Source organism: Crinia signifera, chromosome 3, assembly GCF_055691185.1.
Source record: "Crinia signifera chromosome 3, ASM5569118v1, whole genome shotgun sequence".
Classification (NCBI taxonomy): domain Eukaryota; kingdom Metazoa; phylum Chordata; class Amphibia; order Anura; family Myobatrachidae; genus Crinia; species Crinia signifera.
Genome location: NC_139219.1, coordinates 37,267,326 through 37,288,471, shown reverse-complemented (window position 1 = coordinate 37,288,471; position 21,146 = coordinate 37,267,326). Strand labels below are relative to the sequence as shown.

At 47.9% G+C, this 21,146-nt stretch overlaps 1 protein-coding gene across 1 annotated transcript in view; it reads left to right on the top strand.

The window, feature by feature from the left end:
• The first annotated feature begins 17,438 nt into the window (after positions 1–17,438).
• Positions 17,439–21,146, top strand: part of SNAP25 (synaptosome associated protein 25) — a 134,748-nt gene continuing 131,040 nt past the window's right edge. Inside the window, exon 1 of the mRNA XM_083175647.1 lies at positions 17,439–17,595. The gene's annotated coding sequence lies outside the window, so the exon portion shown is untranslated. The remainder of the gene's footprint in view (positions 17,596–21,146) is intronic.

Here is a 21,146-nt window from a genome sequence, read left to right as displayed (position 1 = left end):
GTAAGGCTTGGCCTATCAGGGGGGGTGCTTTACCCCATATCTTCCCTGCCAGCAGCAATTGAAGAGGAGACAGCCCAGATTGCCCAGCTAACGCCAGGGTCTTAAATTCCCCAACCCCCTCACATCCCTGTAACCATGGGCAGAGGTGGCATAACTGGGATGAATAATAATAGAGTCTAAAGTCCGGGAGGGCAAGACCCCCTTCTCCTCTGTCCCGGGTCAGGATAGACAGTCTGATCCTCGAGCTTTTGTTTTTCCAAACAAATGAGGAAAGAACACTGTTCAACTCGTGAAAGAATTTTACGCCTATATAACACGGAGAATGGAGCAACAGGTACAAAAGTTTTGGTTGAATACACATCTTCAACAAATTGACCCTGCCAAGTTGCGAAAGTGGCAGACCCACCCATCTCCGACACTTAGCTTTAATTTCCCTTAAAAGCGGCCTCAGATTATCCAAAATATAATCCCGCGGGTTGTCGGAGATCTCACATTTCTCACATCTCACATTCTCACATTTTCTGAAATTCTCACATTTTCATGACTAAAAATCGCCCATTATCGCACTTAATCGCACTTTTTACCCGGAATACGCAGCTCATTAAATATGCGAATTTGCAGCAAAAAATGAGATTTTAAAAAGTGCCACCAGTCACCAGCAGCACTAGGTGTCTCATTTCCCACTACATAAGGGCATCCACTTACCCCCACATACTGGCAAGAAGTACCCCAGATACCTGTCTCTATCTCACCCTCTGCTCCTATCTCTATCTCAATAGAAGTTACAGCATTATCACAGATCATCACAGGAGCTTCACACATAATCACAACATGTTCAGCCTGGTTACATACTACGTGCGATGCACAGGGCAGCTAAAAAGGAATTACGGGCCCCGGTAAAATTCGGGGGGGGGGCTAAGTGTGGGAGGCGTGGCCACATCCGCACTTAGGCCACGCCCACAAAATGTTTAAAGGAGGGTGATAGAAAACTCAAAAAAAAATAAAAAATAATCTCAGCAGCACACACCTACAGCATGTGCTGTGCTGACAGCAGGCTCAGCATGAGCTCTCATGCTGTCAGTGAGACACTCATGCTGAGCTGCATGAGACACTCATGCTGTAAAAGTGTGTGCTGCGGGGCCCCTCCTGCAAGTCTGGGCCCGGGTAATTAGTACCCGCTTCCCCCCCCCCCCCCTCTCGGCTGCCCTGGCGATGCATGAAAAGGATTAGAGACAGTGGGAACAATATTGGAAGATATATGTGGAGTTTGTAAAAGTCCCAAATCAATAGTCCCACATACATTGGTGTGCATACAGTCATTCCCATTCCTCTTTCCGACATAGTCTCTTCCCTGCGTACGTCCACTACGCAGTCAGCCTCTTCTTGCCACAAATTTTGAGCAATGGGTGGAAACATGCTGCTCACATCTTCCAGCAGTTTAAACTGGGCCTTGTGATGTGAGGTCTCGTGTACAGGTTCCATGATGACTGTAATAGGCAGAGGTACCTTTTCCTGGTGGGGCATCCCTGGTGGGAGCAAACTGCCCACATCCTCAGCTTCTGTGGCTGTGGTATCCAGCTTCCTACAATCATAGGCATGTTGCTGCGCTATTTCAAAACAGTCTCTCAGTTCTCTCAGCAGCATCCAAGGACTCGTATCCCCGCTGAGAAACTTGGCGCGATACATGCCGAAAACATTGCTCTCATCGTCTTGTGCATAGGTGAGCTGCTTGATCATCTCCCTGTGGGAGTTGTTGTGGCAGGAGATTGTCACGACTGGGGATTTGGGACCCGGGAGTGACCTTGGTGGCTAGCTGACAACCCAATGGAAACAGGACGGAGGCAAGTGGATACAAATGGGTAATGTTTATTGCATAGAAGGAACTGGTACAGGGGACATTTGAAAGTCTGTAAAAGTCTTTGGAAAGCTGGGAACTGATAAGTTACTTGGAGGCACGTAGTAGAGGCACGGGAGCACAGGAGCTGGAAAGCACAGAGTTGGACCACTGGAGAGCAGGTTCCGGAAGCACAGAGTTGGACCACTGGAGAGCAGGTGCCGGAAGCACTGTAGGCAGTGGTGAAGGTGGTTGCGGGTGCAGGTACTGAGGCACGCAGAGACAGGTGGACACAGGTGCAGATGCTGGAGCGTGCGGGTGCAAGTGGTCACAGGTACAGGTAACTCGGAAGCACAGGTGCAGGTAACTCGGAAGCACAGGTGCAGGTAACTCGGAAGCACAGGTGCAGGTAACTCGGAAGCACAGGTGCAGGTAACTCGAAATGCAGGAACGGATGAACACTGGTGCAGATGAACACAGGTGCAGGAAACTCGGGAACACAGGTGCAGGCGACTCGGGAACACAGGTGCAGGCGACTCGGGAACACAGGTGCAGGGACAGGAAGCAGGTACTGGATAAAGGTACAGGGTAACACTGGTGCAGGTACTTGTAATGCAGGAACAGGTGAACACTGGTGCAGGGTCTTGAAGGCACACAGGTGTAGGAATGCTGGAGCAGGTACTTGGAGACACACAGGTGTAGAAATGCTGGTGCAGGGTCTTGGAAGCAGGATACAAATGCTGGGTAACTGGAATACCACAGAGCTAAAGCAGGAACACAAGCTGAAGCTTCCTCCCAAGTTATTGACAACAATGCAAAAGCAAAGCGTCTATGCAGGGCTGGGAGGATAACCCCTCAGAGCAGCACTGATTGGCCATCCGGGTGATTGGGAATGGCCACACCTGGAACAGTCTCTGGATGAGGGAACTTGTATAAAACCTTTCAAGTGGTAACCACAGAGTTAATGGCTGAATCAGAGACACCCAGGTGCTCATTACAAGCAAATACTCAGATCTTGCTGCAGCAGGCTGAGAAACAAGACTGACAGGCAGGTAAGACAGGACAAACACACTGAGTTCTGGCAGGATTGTGACAGTACCCCCCCCTTTACGGGTGGCCACCGGACACTTCAGGAACTTTGAAGAAAAGTCACAATTCTGCCTCATCGTCAGAACAGGTGGACCATCCATCGTCGATGTAAACGGAATTCCCGTTCCATTGGACACGATAATGAGGATGACTTCCGTCCTGAAGGAACACTTGACTTGGACGAAGAGGACCACTGGAGAAAGACGTAGAATCAAATTCATCAGGGATAACTGAAGTATTTTTGACTGGAACTGAGAGACGAGAAGATCGGGCTCTTGAGGCTAAGGCACCACTAGGACTCAAATTAAATCTTGTTCGATATCCAGGGGCTTTCGGATAGCTATCTTTAGCATCTAACTGAAATTTTCTCAGAGGTAAGACATGGCAAGGTGAAACAGGATTTTCAAGGAAAGGGGTAGAGTCATAATCCTCATCATACTCGGAATCAGAATCCATGTCTAGAGTTAAGACTGCCTTGCTCTGACTGGAGGTTTCTGAAGACTTGTTGGGGCAAGGTACCGTAGAAGGTTCCACTTGAGGATGAGACAGAGAAACACAGCCAACTCTTAAGCTCATGGGTACAGACCTTGAAGATGTGGGATATTCAGCAGAAAACTCGAAGGAATCTTTGGAAGGAGACAGAGCCATATAATTTAGTTCCATATCTATGAACTGAGTCTTCGGTGACGACTGTGAACCAGCCTGTTTTCTGGCAGCCCGAAAATTTTTGATATATTGGTCAAGAAGAGCTTGATCTTGTTCGGGGAGTTCCATCTTGGAGGACTGAGCTAAATCTGTATAGAGTCTCTAGAGTACTAACTGTCTTTTCAACACAGTGGGAGTCGATAGAAGACAGGCTGGAATTATCAGGATCAGGTAAGTTTGGAAGAGTCTCTGGGCTGAAGGATAGTACAGACTTGGAAGTAGACAAACTTGGACCAGCTGGAACCGGAGGACATCCGATTGTACTTGAACGAGCTAGGACCGGCATGGACTCTGGATTGACGGATGGGACCGAATGATCACTAAAAATGCTTAAACCGGCTGGGACCGGCATGGACTCAGGATTGATGGATGGCAACGGATGATCACTTAAGATACTTGAACCGGCTGGGACCGGCATGGACTCTGGACTGACGGATGGGACCGGATGAGGTCCAGAGGTGTCGGAATCGGCTGGAACCGAATGAGCCTCCTGACTGACGGCTGGAACCGGATCATCAATGGAGGTACTTGAACCGGCTGGAACCGGAGTGGACTCTGGACTGACGGATGGGACCGGATGAGGTCCAGAGGTGTCGGAATCGGCTGGAACCGAATGAGCCTCCTGACTGACGGCTGGAACCGGATCATCAATGGAGGAACTTGAACCGGCTGGGACCGGAGTGGACTCTGGACTGACGGATGGGACCGGATGAGGTCCAGAGGTGTCGGAATCGGCTGGAACCGAATGAGCCTCCTGACTGACGGCTGGAACCGGATCATCAATGGAGGTATTTGAACCGGCTGGAACCGGAGTGGACACAGGACTGCGGACCCCCTCTTGGGGCTGAGGACTGCGGACCCCCTCTTGGGGCTGAAGACTGCGGACCCCTCTTGGGGCTGAAGACTGCGGACCCCCTCTTGGGGCTGAAGACTGCGGACCCCCTCTTGGGGCTGAAGACTGCGGACCCCCTCTTGGGGCTGAAGACTGCGGACCCCCTCTTGGGGCTGAAGACTGCGGACCCCCACTTGGGGCTGAAGACTGCGGACCCCCACTTGGGGCTGAAGACTGCGGACCCCCACTTGGGGCTGAAGACTGCGGACCCCCACTTGGGGCTGAAGACTGCGGACCCCCACTTGGGGCTGAAGACTGGATGTGGTCAGAATCACTTTGTTCTTGGGCTTCCGGAGTGAACAATTCTCAATGAAGTGGTCTGGATTACCACAGTAGAAACATAAATGGAGAGACCTGCGTCTTTGGCGTTCAGATTCTGAAAGCTGGGACCTCCGCTTGCCCTGGACAGAAATTTCGCTCTGAAGGTTGGGAGGCCTTTCAGATTTCACAGGCACTGTCACTGAGACTCCTTTCACTTTGGAGCTGTAGCTGATGGGCTTCACAACCTCAGGAGTGTAACTGAGTAACGTAGTTATTATGGTAAAAAATTTTGCCAAAAGTTCTTGCAGCTGGATAAGTGAGTGGTGGTAGGTTCCCATTGGTATTGCTGTCAGATTTTGCATAGCCACTTTAAAGTCACTAGCCAAGTCCAGGGGCTTTTGCATACTGTAACGACTGGGGATTTGGGATCCGGGAGTGACCTTGGTGGCTAGCTGACAACCCAATGGAAACAGGACGGAGGCAAGTGGATACAAATGGGTAATGTTTATTGCATAGAATGAACTGGTACAGGGGACATTTGAAAGTCTGTAAAAGTCTTTGGAAAGCTGGGAACTGATAAGTTACTTGGAGGCACGTAGTAGAGGCACGGGAGCACAGGAGCTGGAAAGCACAGAGTTGGACCACTGGAGAGCAGGTTCCGGAAGCACGGAGTTGGACCACTGGAGAGCAGGTGCCGGAAGCACTGTAGGCAGTGGTGAAGGTGGGTGCGGGTGCAGGTACTGAGGCACGCAGAGACAGGTGGACACAGGTGCAGATGCTGGAGCGTGCGGGTGCAAGTGGTCACAGGTGCAGGTAACTCGGAAGCACAGGTGCAGGTAACTCGGAAGCACAGGTGCAGGTAACTCGGAAGCACAGGTGCAGGTAACTCGGAAGCGCAGGTGCAGGTAACTCGGAAGCACAGGTGCAGGTAACTCGAAATGCAGGAACGGATGAACACTGGTGCAGATGAACGCAGGTGCAGGAAACTCTGGAACACAGGTGCAGGCGACTCGGGAACACAGGTGCAGGCGACTCGGGAACACAGGTGCAGGGACAGGAAGCAGGTACTGGATAAAGGTACAGGGTAACACTGGTGCAGGTACTTGTAATGCAGGAACAGGTGAACACTGGTGCAGGGTCTTGAAGGCACACAGGTGTAGGAATGCTGGAGCAGGTACTTGGAGACACACAGGTGTAGAAATGCTGGTGCAGGGTCTTGGAAGCAGGATACAAATGCTGGGTAACTGGAATACCACAGAGCTAAAGCAGGAACACAAGCTTAAGCTTCCTCCCAAGTTATTGACAACAATGCAAAAGCAAAGCGTCTATGCAGGGCTGGGAGGATAACCCCTCAGAGCAGCACTGATTGGCCATCCGGGTGATTGGGAATGGCCACACCTGGAACAGTCTCTGGATGAGGGAACTTGTATAAATCCTTTCAAGTGGTAACCACAGAGTTAATGGCTGAATCAGAGACACCCAGGTGCTCATTACAAGCAAATACTCAGATCTTGCTGCAGCAGGCTGAGAAACAAGACTGACAGGCAGGTAAGACAGGACAAACACACTGAGTTCTGGCAGGATTGTGACAGAGATACCTTGCAGCTGACATTCTTTAGTGAGTTCTTCTGGGCTCATAAGGCTAAACTTTTAATCCTCACCATATGGGTCAGAATACTCACTTGGCTCCTCTGGTGCTGTAGAGGATTGGTACTCTGCAGTCTCCCTGACTGCCACACATCCTACAGTCTCCCTGGTGCTAGCAGAGATGTCAGACCTCTGAGCCTCTGTGGTAATGTCCAGGGCCAGCTCATTATTCACAACCAAGCTGACACTCACTTGGCTTCCTCTGTCTACTTCCAAGACAGGGAACTGTGCATGGCGCAGGCCGGTGAAATTCACGTCAGCGGTCATTTGGGACCTCTGTCCCTTGTTAGGCTCCCCACGATTGATAACAGAGTCCACATCGTGATCCAACACATTCTTTACTTCCGCAGACAGTAAAAGTTCAGTACGAAGCCCATCTCCTGCTAAGAAAGCAGCCACGGAAGTATAGAATAGAATTAACTTAATTGGCCATGTGTGCTTGCGCACACTAGGAATTTTTTGTGGATTACAGTGCAGCATCAAGCAGGGATGAAAAGGGGGGGGGCATTATATATATCACATAAAGACATTATTATTATTATATTTTTATTTATAAGGCGCCACAAGTGTTTCGCAGCGCCGTACAAAGGAACAGTACAGGGATCAAAACTTGGCATAACATTGAATAAATAACAAAAATAGAGTACAAATATAGAGCGCCACAGTTCAATACACATTACAGCTTAAATATAAGTAGTGAGGACTCAATCGACATACTATAAGAGGCTTGAGGCCAATGATGGAGATGAGTATGCAGACGAAGATGGTCACTGAGTGTTCGAGTATAGGAGAGCTGTGAGTGAAATGTGAAGAGAAGAGGGCTTTGACAACAGGAGGGAAGAGGGCCCTGCTCAGAGGAGCTTACAATCTAGTAGACATTACAAGCATTTCATTTTCTAGCTACGACTATGGTGGTCAGGTCGCCAAGTAGGGACACGTTGTTTGGCTGTTGATATTGGGATTGCATTCACTTTGATTGGATTGTTCAGGTGATGGACGGCTAATGGAAAGAAGCTTCTTGCGGATTTTGACGGGGATGGACCTGAACCGTCTTCCGGATGGTAGGTTGGGACCAGGATGCAGCTTGTCCTTTGCGATCTTCTCAGCGTGTTTCCTTACCCTGGATGAGAACTGATCCATTATTGGGGGAGGTCGGTCCCTATGATCCTTTCCGCAGTCTTCACTACCCTCTTTTTGTTTTGTCGTTCTCGCTTACGCCACCGTACCAGATTGTGATCGAGGAACATAAGACAGACTCCACGATGGCGGTGTAGAATACGCACAGCTGCTCCTGTGGGATGTTGAATTTCCTGAGTTGCCTCAGGAAGAACAGGCGCTGTTGGGCCTTTTTGATGTTTGTGGTTATGTTTAATCCCCATCTTAGGTCACTGGACATGGTTGTCCCTAGGAATTTGAAGGATTCAGCCCGCGACACCACTGCGTTGGCTATTGTTAGCGGGACTAGTGCAGTTTTTTTTCCTGTAGTTGACCACCATCTCAACTGTTTTAGTGTGGTTTAGATGACACCACTGTGTCAGCTTCTCCACTGCATGCCTGTACACGGTCTCGTCACCATCCTTGATTAGGCCGATGATAGTGGTGTCATCTGCGAATTTGATGATTTTCACTGACTGCTCAGCTGAGGTGCAATCATTTGTGTAGAGAGAGAAGAGCAGAGGGGAGAGGACGCATCCTTGGGGGGCTCCAGTACTGATTGTTCGTGTGCTGAACGAGAAGGCACCGGCTTTGACTACCTGTTCCCTTGACATTAGAAAGTCCACTATCCATGAGCATGTTGATCCTGGGACTCCTAAGGAGAGGAGTTTTGGCTGCAGGATGCTGGGAACGATAGTATAAAATGCTAAGCTGAAGTCCACGAATAGGACTCTCGCATAGGTGCCTTGGTGGTCGAGGTGTTGTAAAATATGGTGCAGCCCATCATGATGCTCTGTATCATCCTCCACTGGTTCACCAACAGTGACCAGGCCTCTGAGCCTTACCAGCTCCAACTGGTACTCACCTTCGGCCTGACGCTCTGCAGCCTTTCGTTCGGCTTTGCGCTCTTCAACCACAGCCTCAGTCCTTCGTTGGGCTCTGCGCTCTGCAGCCTCTTGAACAGCTTTGCGCTCTGCAGCTTCTCTGACAACAATTGCTTGGTAGTGCTGCATCAGCTACAGGGCGAAAGCTGGGTTCACATCCTTCATTTGCCTGATAGCAGTTAGAAGGTAACTCTGCAGTGCAGACTGGCTGGGTCCAGCAGAAGTATCTGACCCTGGTGGGGCATCGGTTGTAATGTCCAGTGCTGACTGAGCCCCTGGGGTAAGATTGTCCATGGACTGGTTTCCTCCAGCAGCTAGAGTCTGATCGGCATCCACAAGTGCCCGAGTCAAACGTTCTCTACTCTGACCAGACCATGGGATATTCCCCTGCATACACACGACCGCCAGGTCATCTCTCTCCATCTGCTAGTAATCAGCCATCCTGAGTCTTACACTTGTCAAATAAAAAAGATAGGAAAGAAAACAAGAGAAGGGAGGGGAACAGAGATTGCACTCACCGTGTGACTTTTAAAATTATAGTAAAGCTCTGAGTTCTGATTCTGGTGATGTGGGTATTTTTCACAAAATTCTACCCACACTCACTTAAGTTCTTAAAAAGAAAATTAATTCTCAATCCCACCACTTGCCACCAAATGTCACAGACCCACCTGTCGCTCCTTCAGATAAATCAACCGGAGCAGCTCCGGCAATGACTGGGGTTCACTTTGGACACAGGGGTCCCCTCTTTGAGGTGTACTGCCATCAGCAAAGCCTGATTTAGTGCTTTGAAATTGCGAGAGGTACGCCTTGCTCGCACCTGACCACACAATACAATATAAAAAAGGTAATGTTATAGCGTTCTCTTCTGGGGTAAAGTCCTCAGAACAGAAACTGGAATATGTATGATTTATTCCTAGAAATACTACAGAGCGTTAGTGATAAAATGGTTAATGGTTAAGATATTACAATGATTTTTAAAAGTGCACACAAAAGAAATACAACTCAGAAATAAAAGGGAATTAAAAAGACAGAACTGTATCTTACACCCAAGTACTGGATCTGTAGTGGGGGGGGGGTCTCCACCTGAAATATCTAGTCGCTTCCAGCCAGTTTGCTGTTCCCACAAGAAGTACCAACAAGACAGGGACAAGAGAAGCAGTTATACCTGCAGGCTCCCTCATCCCTCCCACCCTTGGGATTTTGACCATTTCTTTGCTGGACCTAATGAATGCCCCTGGATAATTGATCTTCTACATGAAGAATTTGTCTGCTGTTTTCAAAGTGATTGGTACACATTCCGGTACTTGTGTATTATCATGGCGCCCATCACATCGTATACCATTACACTAAATAAGGTATACGATGATATACGATGCGATTGTACAATAAAATATTGCATTGCATCGTATGGCATTAAATGGCATGTGATACGATGGTATACAATTTCTAATTGTACAAGCACGCTGATGGGTCCTTACAATGTTAAATGCCCCCCCATTGTCAATGCCACCCCCAGTATCAATGCCAACCCGAAGCGTGGCGAGCACAGCGAGCCCGCGAGGGTCAGTGGTATGCGTCCTCCGACCTTTTCATACCCCCACTATCCACGACACATGGAGTTGATGTTAGATAGTGTGGCGAGCGCAGCGAGCAGACAAGCCCGAAGCATGGCGAGGGGACGTGGAATACATGTAAAGTAATACGCGTCCCCTCACGAGGCTCGCTGCGCTCGCCACGCTTCGGGCTCGGTGGCTCGCTGCGCTCGCCACACTATCTAGAATCAACTCCACACCGACGTGGATAGTGGGGTATGAAAAGGTCGGAGGACACGTACCGCCGCCCCTTACGTGCTCGCTGCGCTTGCCACGCTTCGGGTTGGCATTGATACTGGGGTGGCGTTGACAATGTGGGGGCATTTCACATTGTAAGCACCCATCAGGGTCCTTTAACCCGGGAAACAAAGTGTTAGTGCTGGTACCCACCACAGAAAGCAAGATTTATGCACAATAAAGGGGACCCTATCAGATCATAGAGGCCGTGGGGCTGATCAATTACAAGGTCCGACAGGAGGGTAGAAGGAGGGAGGTACACATCTATCATGTAAACCTGTTAAAAGCTTGGAAGGAAAGTGCCAGTCAGCCCCTTTTGGTAGGTAAAAAGTTTCCAGACTGCCAGGTAGCCATTGAAGTCACGCTTACTCCTGGATAGAAACGGGAAGTGGTGAGATTGGTGAAGCGCTACCAAGATGTGTTTTCTGTCATTCCGGGAAAAACACGGATCATCCAACATGATGTTGTGACTCCACCCATTGTGGTCATTAAACAAAAGGCCCTATCGCATACCCGAAGCAAAGCGGGCAGCGGTAAAGCAAGAGATGGAAGAGTTGTTACACCTAGGGCTTATAGAGGAATCCACCAGTGAGTGGAATAATCCAATTGTCTTAGTACCTAAGCCTTCAGGTTCTCTAAGGTTCTGCAATGACTTCTGGAAACTAAATCGTGTCCCAGTTTGATTCTTACCCTTTGTGCCCCGGATTGATGAATTGGTAGAGAATTTAGCCAATAGTCAGTATCTCACTACACTTGATTTGACAAAAGGATATTGGCAGATTCCTTTGACAGAAGCTGCTAAGGCAAACAGAGCCTTCTCTACCCCAGGGTGCGAGTTGGAGTATAAAGTACCCATTTGGTTTACATGGTGTCCCAGCAACCTTCCAGAGAGCTATGGACAAGTTGCTTTGGACGAAAAAGTGGGACAGTTGGGAGGTATGGCAGTAGTAGTTTGGGTGGCCATCTTGGTTACGCAAGGGGAAAATGGTGCAGGGGACACTGTACTTTGGGTTCCCCCTCTGTCGGGGCGGTCCCTATCCAGAGCACACTGACATCACTATATCTTGAGCAGCAGTAGAATGAAGAAGCAGGAGAAAGTGCAGTGTAGAGCAGTAGAGTGTTCAGTGCTGCAGTTAGAGCTTCCTGACCAGATACTGTATGAGGAGGGAGATGACTGTGACACAGGGATTCCAGCTTCTCCCGGCACATACAAAGCATCAGGCTAGTTAGGCTGCAGTCTAGGGCACCAGGACTGTGTGTGTTTGTGTGTGGGGGGGGGGGGGGGGGTGGCACCTTGCAGATGACACCCATGGAATAAAATAAGGCCTAATTTATTCCATGCTTGTTAGCAATCACCCGTCCGATGTACTGTGTGGGGTAAAGTTATGACTTAAGATGACTGTCAGATGGCTGTGCCATTGTAACTCCTGATGGAACCCAGTGGTGGCTTTCCCACTAGGCAAGTGAGGAACGTACCTAGGGGTGATACTTGCTGGAGGGCAGCGCAGGGCATGCACAAGAGCCCGCTAGGCCGATGGCAACACAAGGGCAGGTGATTATTTTTTGTTTTTGTAATAATTACATATTTTTTTATTTTGTAACTGGTAATGGAGGAGGGGGCAATGGTCAGTAGATTGGGGTGGTGGTGGAGGGGAACTAAGGTGCTTTGGTAGTTGGGAGAAACAAACAAGAAGGGGGCAGTGACATGAATGGGGGAGGCCAATAATGTTGTGCCTAGGGTTGGCCTGACCCCTATATTCGCCTCTGATAAAACCATTACTTTATGTACATTGTGATACAGCACCAGCTGAGCAGCCTAAAGCCTCTAAAGTCTCTATCATACACCACAAGCATTAGGTCATACATGCCAGTTATATAACCTGCGTACATGCACATGGGCAGTATGACTGGCGATTTGCAATCTTGCTAAGCAATCTGACTAGATATATACTGCATGCTCGAATGATCTAGACCGGAGATAGTGACATGCAAGGCCGCACATCGCCATGGGGCATACACACTGAGCGATTTGTGCTTCATTTCTAAGCCAAATCACTTGGAAATTAAGCAGAAATCTTCCCATGTGTATGCAGGGCCGCCACTAGTAATGTTGGGGCCCTGGACTGACCCTCAGCTGGCACCCCGCCCCCCCCCCCCCATTACTATTACTTACCAGCATTGGCGGCGGCACAGCATCTTCTCCCTCTGGGACTCGGAGCACTCACTGCCGGGTGGGGGATACTGTGTGGTTGCGGGGGGGGGGGTGTTAGTACCAGGGCCTGCAGAGGCCGGGGCCCGGGACAGCTGAACCCCTGGCACCCCCCTGTCGGCGGCCCTGTGTGTATGGCCCATAAGTACTCGTAATGTGTGAGTTGGCTTTTTCAGTGGATTGTTTTATTTTTCTGTGCAATGAGTGGCTGATTTGTTAACATTATTTTTTACTAAAATAGTGTGCTAAGGGATGTTTGAAACCCTTTAAATCACTTTTTTTTTAGTAACCATACTTATAATGGGGGGCCCATGTGATCAGCTATGTGTGTCTGATGTATGTAAAAATAAAGTAAAAAAAACTATACTCACCTCCCCAGGGACCGGTGTTCGGTGCACTGATGAGGTCTGCCAGTCACCGGTGCTCTGCACTGCTCTTCTGACCCGCCAATACAGTAAAGTGACGCTGCAAAGAGTAGAACACTGAACACTTTACAACACTGGAGGCCACAGCAGCAGTAAAAACCTACAGCACTGCAGGAGCTTTGTACAGCCATCAGTACGTCGACCTACGATGGGGGTGCAGTTTTTGGGGGGATTGTAGCGACATAGAGGGCAGTGCTAGCAGTGTGATGTCTGCGCCGCATGTACAGCACATGATTGGGGTATTTTTTATGGAAAATGCCCCAATATTTGTACCGGGAAGGCAGGCCCAGACAACACTCCCCGGGTATTCAACATATTGGAAAGAAAAGAACCTTTGCTGATTCTGTCAGACTCCATTGGGGCTATTTGAAATGAGTACTGTCTCGTTTTGGATTTGTTGGTAGAGTCTTAGATTCAGGGGCGGGCTGGGCCGGGGGGCAGGGTGCCATGTGCCCCCTGGGCCGCTCAATCTATTTGCGTGCGGGCCGCCTGGTTCTGAGGCTGCTGCTGCAGCCACAGCTGACCAGTCTCCTACTGGTCTCCATAAACATGGCCGCCGTCCTCCTGCACCAAGGACATGTCTAGTGCAGGAGGCCGCTTCAGAGAGTGGGGTTGTGTACTCTCTGAATTCCAGCTTACTTCCGGCCTGTGCATTCCACGTGCTGCAGCCCACCTAGGTGTCCATCATCAGGATCAGGTAAGAGGGACTGTACAGGCGGAGCAGCCTGTGGGGTCCCGTTATTACACAGGGGAGAGCAGCCTGTAAGGTCCCGTTATTATATAGGGGGGAGCAGCCTGTGGGATCCTGTTATACAGGGTGAGCAGCCTGTGGGGTCATGTTATACAGGAGGAGCAGCCTGTGGGGTCCTGTTATTATACAGGGGAGCAGCCTGTGAGGTCCTTTTACCCAGGAGGAGCAGCCTGTGGGGTCCTGTTATTATACAGGAGGAGCAGCCTGTGGGGTCCTGTTTATACAGGGGAGCAGCCTGTGAGGTCCTTTTATACAGGAGGAGCAGCCTGTGGGGTCCTGTTATTATACAGGGGAGGAGCCTGTGCGGTCCTGTTATTATACAGGAGGAGCAGCCTATGGGGTCCTGTTATTATACAGGGGAGCAGCCTCTGGGGTCCAGTTATTATTATTATGCAGGAAGGGGGGGGGGGGCAGCCTGTGGGGTCCTGTTATTATACAGGAGGAGCAGCCTGTGGGGTCCTTTTATACAGGGAGAGCAGCCTGTGGGGTCCTGTTATACAGGGAGAGCAGCCTGTGGGGTCCTGTTATACAGGGAGAGCAGCCTGTTTGGTTCCTGTTATTATACAGGGGAAGCAGCCTGTGGGGGTCCTGTTATTATACAGGGGAGCAGCCTGTGGGGTCCTATTATTATACAGGGGGAGCAGCCTGTTGTGTCCTATTATACAGGGGGAGCAGCCTGTGGTGTACTTTTATTATACAGGGGAGCAGCCTGTGGTGTACTTTTATTATACAGGGGGAGCAGCCTGTGGGGGTCCTATTATTATACAGGGGGAGCAGCCTGTGGGGTCCTGTTATTATTATAAGACGGGGAGTAGCCTGTGGTGTCCTGATATTATACAGGGGAGCAGCCTGTGGTGTCCTATTATTGCTTTTTTTATTAATACATATTTTTTAAACGAAAAACCTCCATTTAACAATGCGCTGTTACTTATAGGCCGGTCCTCTGGACTTGCCCCCCAGGCTAAAAGTTGCCAGCCAGCCCCTGCTTAGATTCAATTTTTGTTCTTTATTCCACCCCTTCCGCAAGGTTATTTGTTAATGGATGTCTCTCCTCAGGGTTCCACAATGGCATTAGACAGGGGTGCCTCTATCCCCGCTCTTTTTCGCTCTGTCTGTAGAGCCTCTGGCTGAGATAATTAGAATTACAGAGGAATTAAGGGGGGCTATTATAGATGGCCGCCCAGGTGCGTCACTATAAATTTTGCTCCCCCCTGCCAAAAAAATTGTGGCGCCCCCCCGGACTCCTCTCCAGCGTGTTTCCCCAGTGTGTGACGTGATGACGTCACACGCATAACGGAGAAGCTGAAGCAGGATTGAGGAAGAGAGACCAGTAGACACTGCTGCTTCCCTTGACCCCAACGTATCCCAGGAAGCCCTAGCACTTCCATCCGCCCATCCTGTACACAGTAGCCAATAGCCGGCTCTGTGTGCAGTCAATTGAATCAGTGGAGGGATTTGTCATCTCTGCCATGGCCGCACCCGCGCTGCGGCTGTCTAGCCTCCGGTGCTTAGCCAGTGGGCAGCGACAGGCAACAGCATATCAGTGCATCGAGCAGGTTCCGGCGCCCACACAGACCCCACTGTGGCTTGCTCCCCCAAGCGGCAGCTGGGGCTGCCTTTACAGTAGTTACGCCACTGTGGCCGCCCCTCTCAAATAATTAGCCTTTTTCGCTGATGACATCCTTCTGTGTTTGTTAAATCCCTCCATATCTCTTCGTGCACTTCATAGAGTATTGGAGGAATGTTCCAATATTTCCTTTCATAAATTGAATACCTCCAAAACCAAACCCCTATCTTTTAACCTACCCAGTGACGAAGTTACTTTCCTTAAGGATCAGTATAGGTATGCTTGGCAGGGGGTTCAGGTTGCTAGAGACTGCGATGTATTTGAGTTTCACCCCTGTTATGTTATGTTTATTTGTGAAATTAATAGGCAAATGGCTCTTACAGGAAATCTCCTAGTTAGGTCTTATTGCCGCTTCCAAAATCATTTTGTTACCTAAACTTATGTATCTCTTCCGAGCTATTCCCAGAATCCCTCTAAGTCCCTTTTAGCGAAATTGAACTAATTGTTTTCCTGCCGTGTTTGGCAAAGAGCAAGACCACGCATAGCCAGATAGACCATGTCCTGCCTAAACACATTGGGGGGAGGGGGGGTGGCTTATCCTGAACTTGAGGGGTATCGTGCTGCCTGTTTACTTAGTCAGGCTAGGGACTGGTTTGCTCCGCAGCCCCCTAAACCCTGGGTCCTTCCCGGCTAGCCTACATCTCCCTGAGCTCACTGATTTGTTTTGGCAAGCCCCCCGCCATTTTGCATAAACATCCATTCCCAGGGTAGGGTACGGGGGCAAAATCATGGTCACCAATCATCAAATGATTTTTTCCCCTGCTCGCAAGTCTGGACTGATCTAGACCTGCGTCATCCGGGTTCCGAGAATAGGCAGGCGGCTGTGACATCAGCCGGCCGCCCCTGTAAGGCTGGTGCCTGCCTGCGTACGCATGGGGATGCCCTGCATTTTCCTGGGTGCTCCCACTGATTTTGTGGGTACACCCAGGAAACGCAGGGCATTTTCATGCGAACACGCACCCCCTGCCTGCCTGCCTCCATCCCGCCCCCCCTGTGCGAACGACACAGCGACTATGCAAGTTGCCGAAGGCACCTGTACAGCAGCGCTGTAGGCATGCGTAGTACCAAAACATCGGTCCCTGGTGCGAAATGCCGGAGACGGAGTGAATTAGAATGACCCACTTATTGCGAATCTGGCTTTTTCTATATACAGCATTTAGTATGGATCTGGCTGTTTTCGGTGAAGCTGCCTTTTTCTGTGTGCAGTATTTAGTATGGATGGGATTTTAGTGGTTCTGGTTTCTATGTGTATTTAGCAAGCATCTTTTCACTGCATTTAGCATGGATCCAGCTCTTTTGCTGGTGACTGCCTTTTTCAATGCATTTTTGTGGATCTCTTCTACCTACAGCCATTTAGTAATGGTATGTTGTATAACACTGCAGAATATGGGGAATACCAAGTAACCCTATGACTGCTTGTATGCTGGTGTAAAGGGTTATTTACTATAACAACCGACCAATCTTATACTGCTGACACATTACATTACATGACACATACTGCTGTACTGCCATGCCCATCCATGATACGTGCTACAATCTCTAACAGAATATATTACAAAGCATTGAAGGACGTTTTGTTGCTGTTATTATCCTTACTATAGGTTCCTGTGCGTTCTTTCTGCACCCAAGGATGACCACTGCATTTTTCTTATGAACAGGTTTTTTTTTTTTTTTTTACCATATTGAATCCTTAGGAAAATAGAATTCACTTAAAAATCCTGTGTATATAATCTGTACACGTAGGTTAGCCATATATGGAGCAGGCACAAGAGAGGGATATCCCTTCAGACCACCCCTTTGGCGAAAATAAATCAGTGCAGCAGCTTTAGCTCAATTTAATTCATCGTCAACGTCCCTGCTGCCTGCAAAGAAAAAAAAAACAATAGTTTTTAATGCATTTCAGAATATTGCAACTCATCCAGCTCAGCAATCTGCATCATCAGGTTTTTTTATTATTAAGGTATTAACAAAATACACACATTTTTTTACAAAAATAAAAAATGCATTGCAGCATTGCACAGGCAGACGGTGACTCAAACCTCCCCAGCAGCCTGCCCCCTCCTCCCCACACACACACCCTCCGCCCCATGATAGATGTCTATTATAAGCTGCTGACGTCAAGAAGGACGGCCATCTTTGGTAAGGGCAGAGCTCGTTCTTTCCCATTGACGAAGAAGACTTGGAGGAGGTCAGGAACGGTGGTTCTTGCCTCCCCTGCAGCTACATCCTCCATAAGGAGTGCGATTCCTCCTCAGCACCTACTTCTGCTGGATACACACCTCACAAGGTAAGACAAGGGCTTTGCAACCACAGGATTTTGTGAATGTCTGTGCTATATATGGGCTCCTGCATTAAGGGGCAGGAGGGAAGTCATCTTAGCAGGCAGCTGACGATGTAGCTAACAAATCTGGGCTTGCTGTTTAACCTGAATGGCTGCACTGTAGCCCTCTCTGCAGTGTCTTGTAATCCCAGCTGCCTGGAAATCAGACTTGCTGCAGTGATTTCCACAAGCCCTGAGCCAGCCTGCAGCCGGAGAGGCTGCCCTGCGTGCTGAGCTCTGTAGGCTGCTGTGTGCTGGTGTGGGCGGTTTCAGCACCGCAGCAAGGTGGACAGCTCCACTGCAGAGCTATAAGTGCAGAGAGCTCTCCTGCAGTAGATCCCAGCCAAGCTCCCACCCATACTGTGTATCACCCTGCAGGTACAGCCACATCATTGTCAGTCCTGTAACAAAGTATCCACCAGCCTGTTCCCAAACATACTGGGCATTACACTGCAGATACATCCGCATCCTAGTCATTCCTGTAACATAGCATCCCCCAGCCTGCTCCCACACATACTGGGCATAACACTGCAGATACATCCACATCCTAGTCAGTCCTGTAACAATGTATCTCCCAGCCTGCTCCCACACATACTGGCCATTACACTGCAGATACATCCACATCCTAGTCAGTCCTGTAACAATGTATCTCCCAGCCTGCTCCCACACATACTGGCCATTACACTGCAGATACATCCACATCCTAGTCAGTCCTGTAATACTGTAGCTCTCAGGTAGCCCCCACCTATACTGGGCATCACCCTGCAGATACATCCACATCCTAGTCCTGTATGCTCCCAGTATCCTAATCCTGTACCAAAGTATCTCCCAACCTGCTCCCACCCACTGGGCATCACCCTGCAGATAAATCCACAGCCTAGTCCTGCAACAATGTATCTCCCAGCCTGCTCCCACCCATACTGGACATCACCCTGCAGATTCATCCACATCCTAGTCCAGCATCTCCCAGTATCCTAGTCCTGCAACAAAGTATCTCCCAGCCAGCTCCCACCAATACTGTGCATCAGCCTACATATACATCCTTCTAATCCTAGTCCTGCAACAATGTATCTAACAGCCAAGCTCCCACCCATTTCTGTAAATACCCCGGTCACTGTAGTGTAGGACATCTGACTAGGATTACGTTTATAGGCATTGTTCACCTGAAAGACTGAAATAGCCTTTGTCAATGTGATGCGTAGTGTGTGTGCGCTATACCAATCACTGGTAAGACATATCATACTATTAGAGAGCCCTCTCAGCCTGGGCGATCACTGAGGGAGGGTTTGCTGGCTGCACGTCCAGACATTTCTGCGTAGTTGCGTCAAAAAAAAAAAACACAAAAAAAACAGAGCCACCTCTGAGGCTGACAGATATACGTGCTGGGACATTAGTAATTACTGCTGGAATTGGAACCCACTAGTGGGGAAGCAGAGCACGAGAGAATGGGGGTGGGGGGGAGCTGCATCATACTGTAGCTCAGGGGGAGCCAGACCTAAGCACCTCCAGAGACTCAATGCCAGAGGTGCTTCAGATTTGTTTATGTGGATTGCTTTTTTTATTTCATTATTTGTGTTTGCTTATTTTTTTTATTATTTATTTGTTTATGTGGCTTGTTTTTTTTTTACGTGGCTTGTTTTTTTTTTATTTATTTTTTATTTTACTATTTATTTGTGTGGCTTTCTTATTTGTTTATTTTACTATTTACTGTATGTGTTTATGTGTTATGTTCTTATTTATTCATTTATTTTTATGGTTTTGTTCATTCGGGCTTGCTTCCTATGTGGCTGTCTACTATATGATCTGTCCATTTGATTCTGAAGCAGAGTTGATGACGTTGTAGATCCAGCAAAATCATGATATGTTTAGTGAATCAATATTCTGACCTGGTGCATGTTTTCTTTATTAACAAATGACATTGTAACAGATGGCTTGGTAGGTTGCCATATAAAATCAAAGGACAGGGCACGCGTTATAGCAGCACACACTTAATTGTGCGTCAGTTGTCAAAGGGCAGTTTACTGACTGTCTTGGAAAAAAAAACAGGCATTTACCAGCAGGTACACAGTAAGCAGATCGCTTTAATTACAAGGTGGGGGTGAGAAGAGGGGGGTTTGGGCAATCTCCTCGCCTGTGGTATTTTCTGGGAAGGCAGTGTAGAGAGGACCCCACCCGATTACAGGCTCATCCTCTCATCCTCTGTGTGCAGTGAGCTGTGAGCTTGCCTTAGAATGAGGCAGGATACAGGGATATATACTGTAGTACTAGTATATTTATTGGAGAAACAGATGCAATAGTAATATGCTCATGTATGTGTAATGCGTGTGTATAAGTGTGTGTGTGTGTGTGTATGTGTGTGTGTGTGTGTGTGTATGTGTGTGTGTGTGTGTGTGTGTGTATGTGTGTGTGTGTGTATGTGTGTGTGTGTGTGTATATATATATATATATATATATATATATATATCATTTTATTTATTTGTATTCATATAAATAGATAGACATACATCTATATATGCACACACATCACACACATACAATAGGTGTAAATCTTTAGTCAATTTACAGAAATACCACTTCTGTCTGCATAATACGATTATGCTATTACATGCATTGGATGTATTAATGTATATTAATATAGTGTTAGATGTATTGTATTCCCAATGTATAATACAGCTCCACCTTTGGGTCTGAAAACGTATTTATTTGTAGAGTAGTCTTTCACTTATTCATGTGCAGGAGAACCAGCAGTAAGCACAGTAGGAAACCATTGATACTGTATGTAGGTTTTCACTGGTTACCTTGTAGATTTCATTAGTCAATCATTACATTGTGAATGAATGGGACCTAGGTTATTATGATAGGACGAGATACATTTTAAATGATTTTAGTATTGTATAGCAAGAGTTTAAAATAACTGGCTATCGACAAGATGCTAAAATAAAGTATTGATTTGGAATTCGACAGATTACAATAAATGCAGCAATATCAAGTATCTGTATTAGGTTTACATACATAAGTATAATCGGGGAACATATGGCATTTATGTATGTCAGGAGACAATGATTATTCTTTATTAGAATGAGGAAGATGTTGGGTATTTTCAGTGCATCATATGGCGCAGCATTGCAGATATTCAAAATGTTATTAAAGTTTAATGCACACACTGATATAATAAGATGGCAATAATAAGTGCAGCGTCATAGATTATATTCTTGTGTCTATTGGAATCAATAGGTCAACATTCTACACAAAATGAGTCCCCTTGGAAAATTCAATGAATTAACATAACTAAATGCCAGGAATACTAAGCCCTTTCTGGGCATATCATTATAATATTATTTATTCTGTTATTATATGAAACTAATGTTGTTCTATTTTATATTGCGGTAAATATGATATATTTTCCTTTTTTGCATTTGACAACTCTATTATATGCTGTATTTCTAACATCCAGACTCGGAACAAAGCAGGTCAATGTAATCAATAGTTTATTTAATCAACAGATTATGCCAATCGGG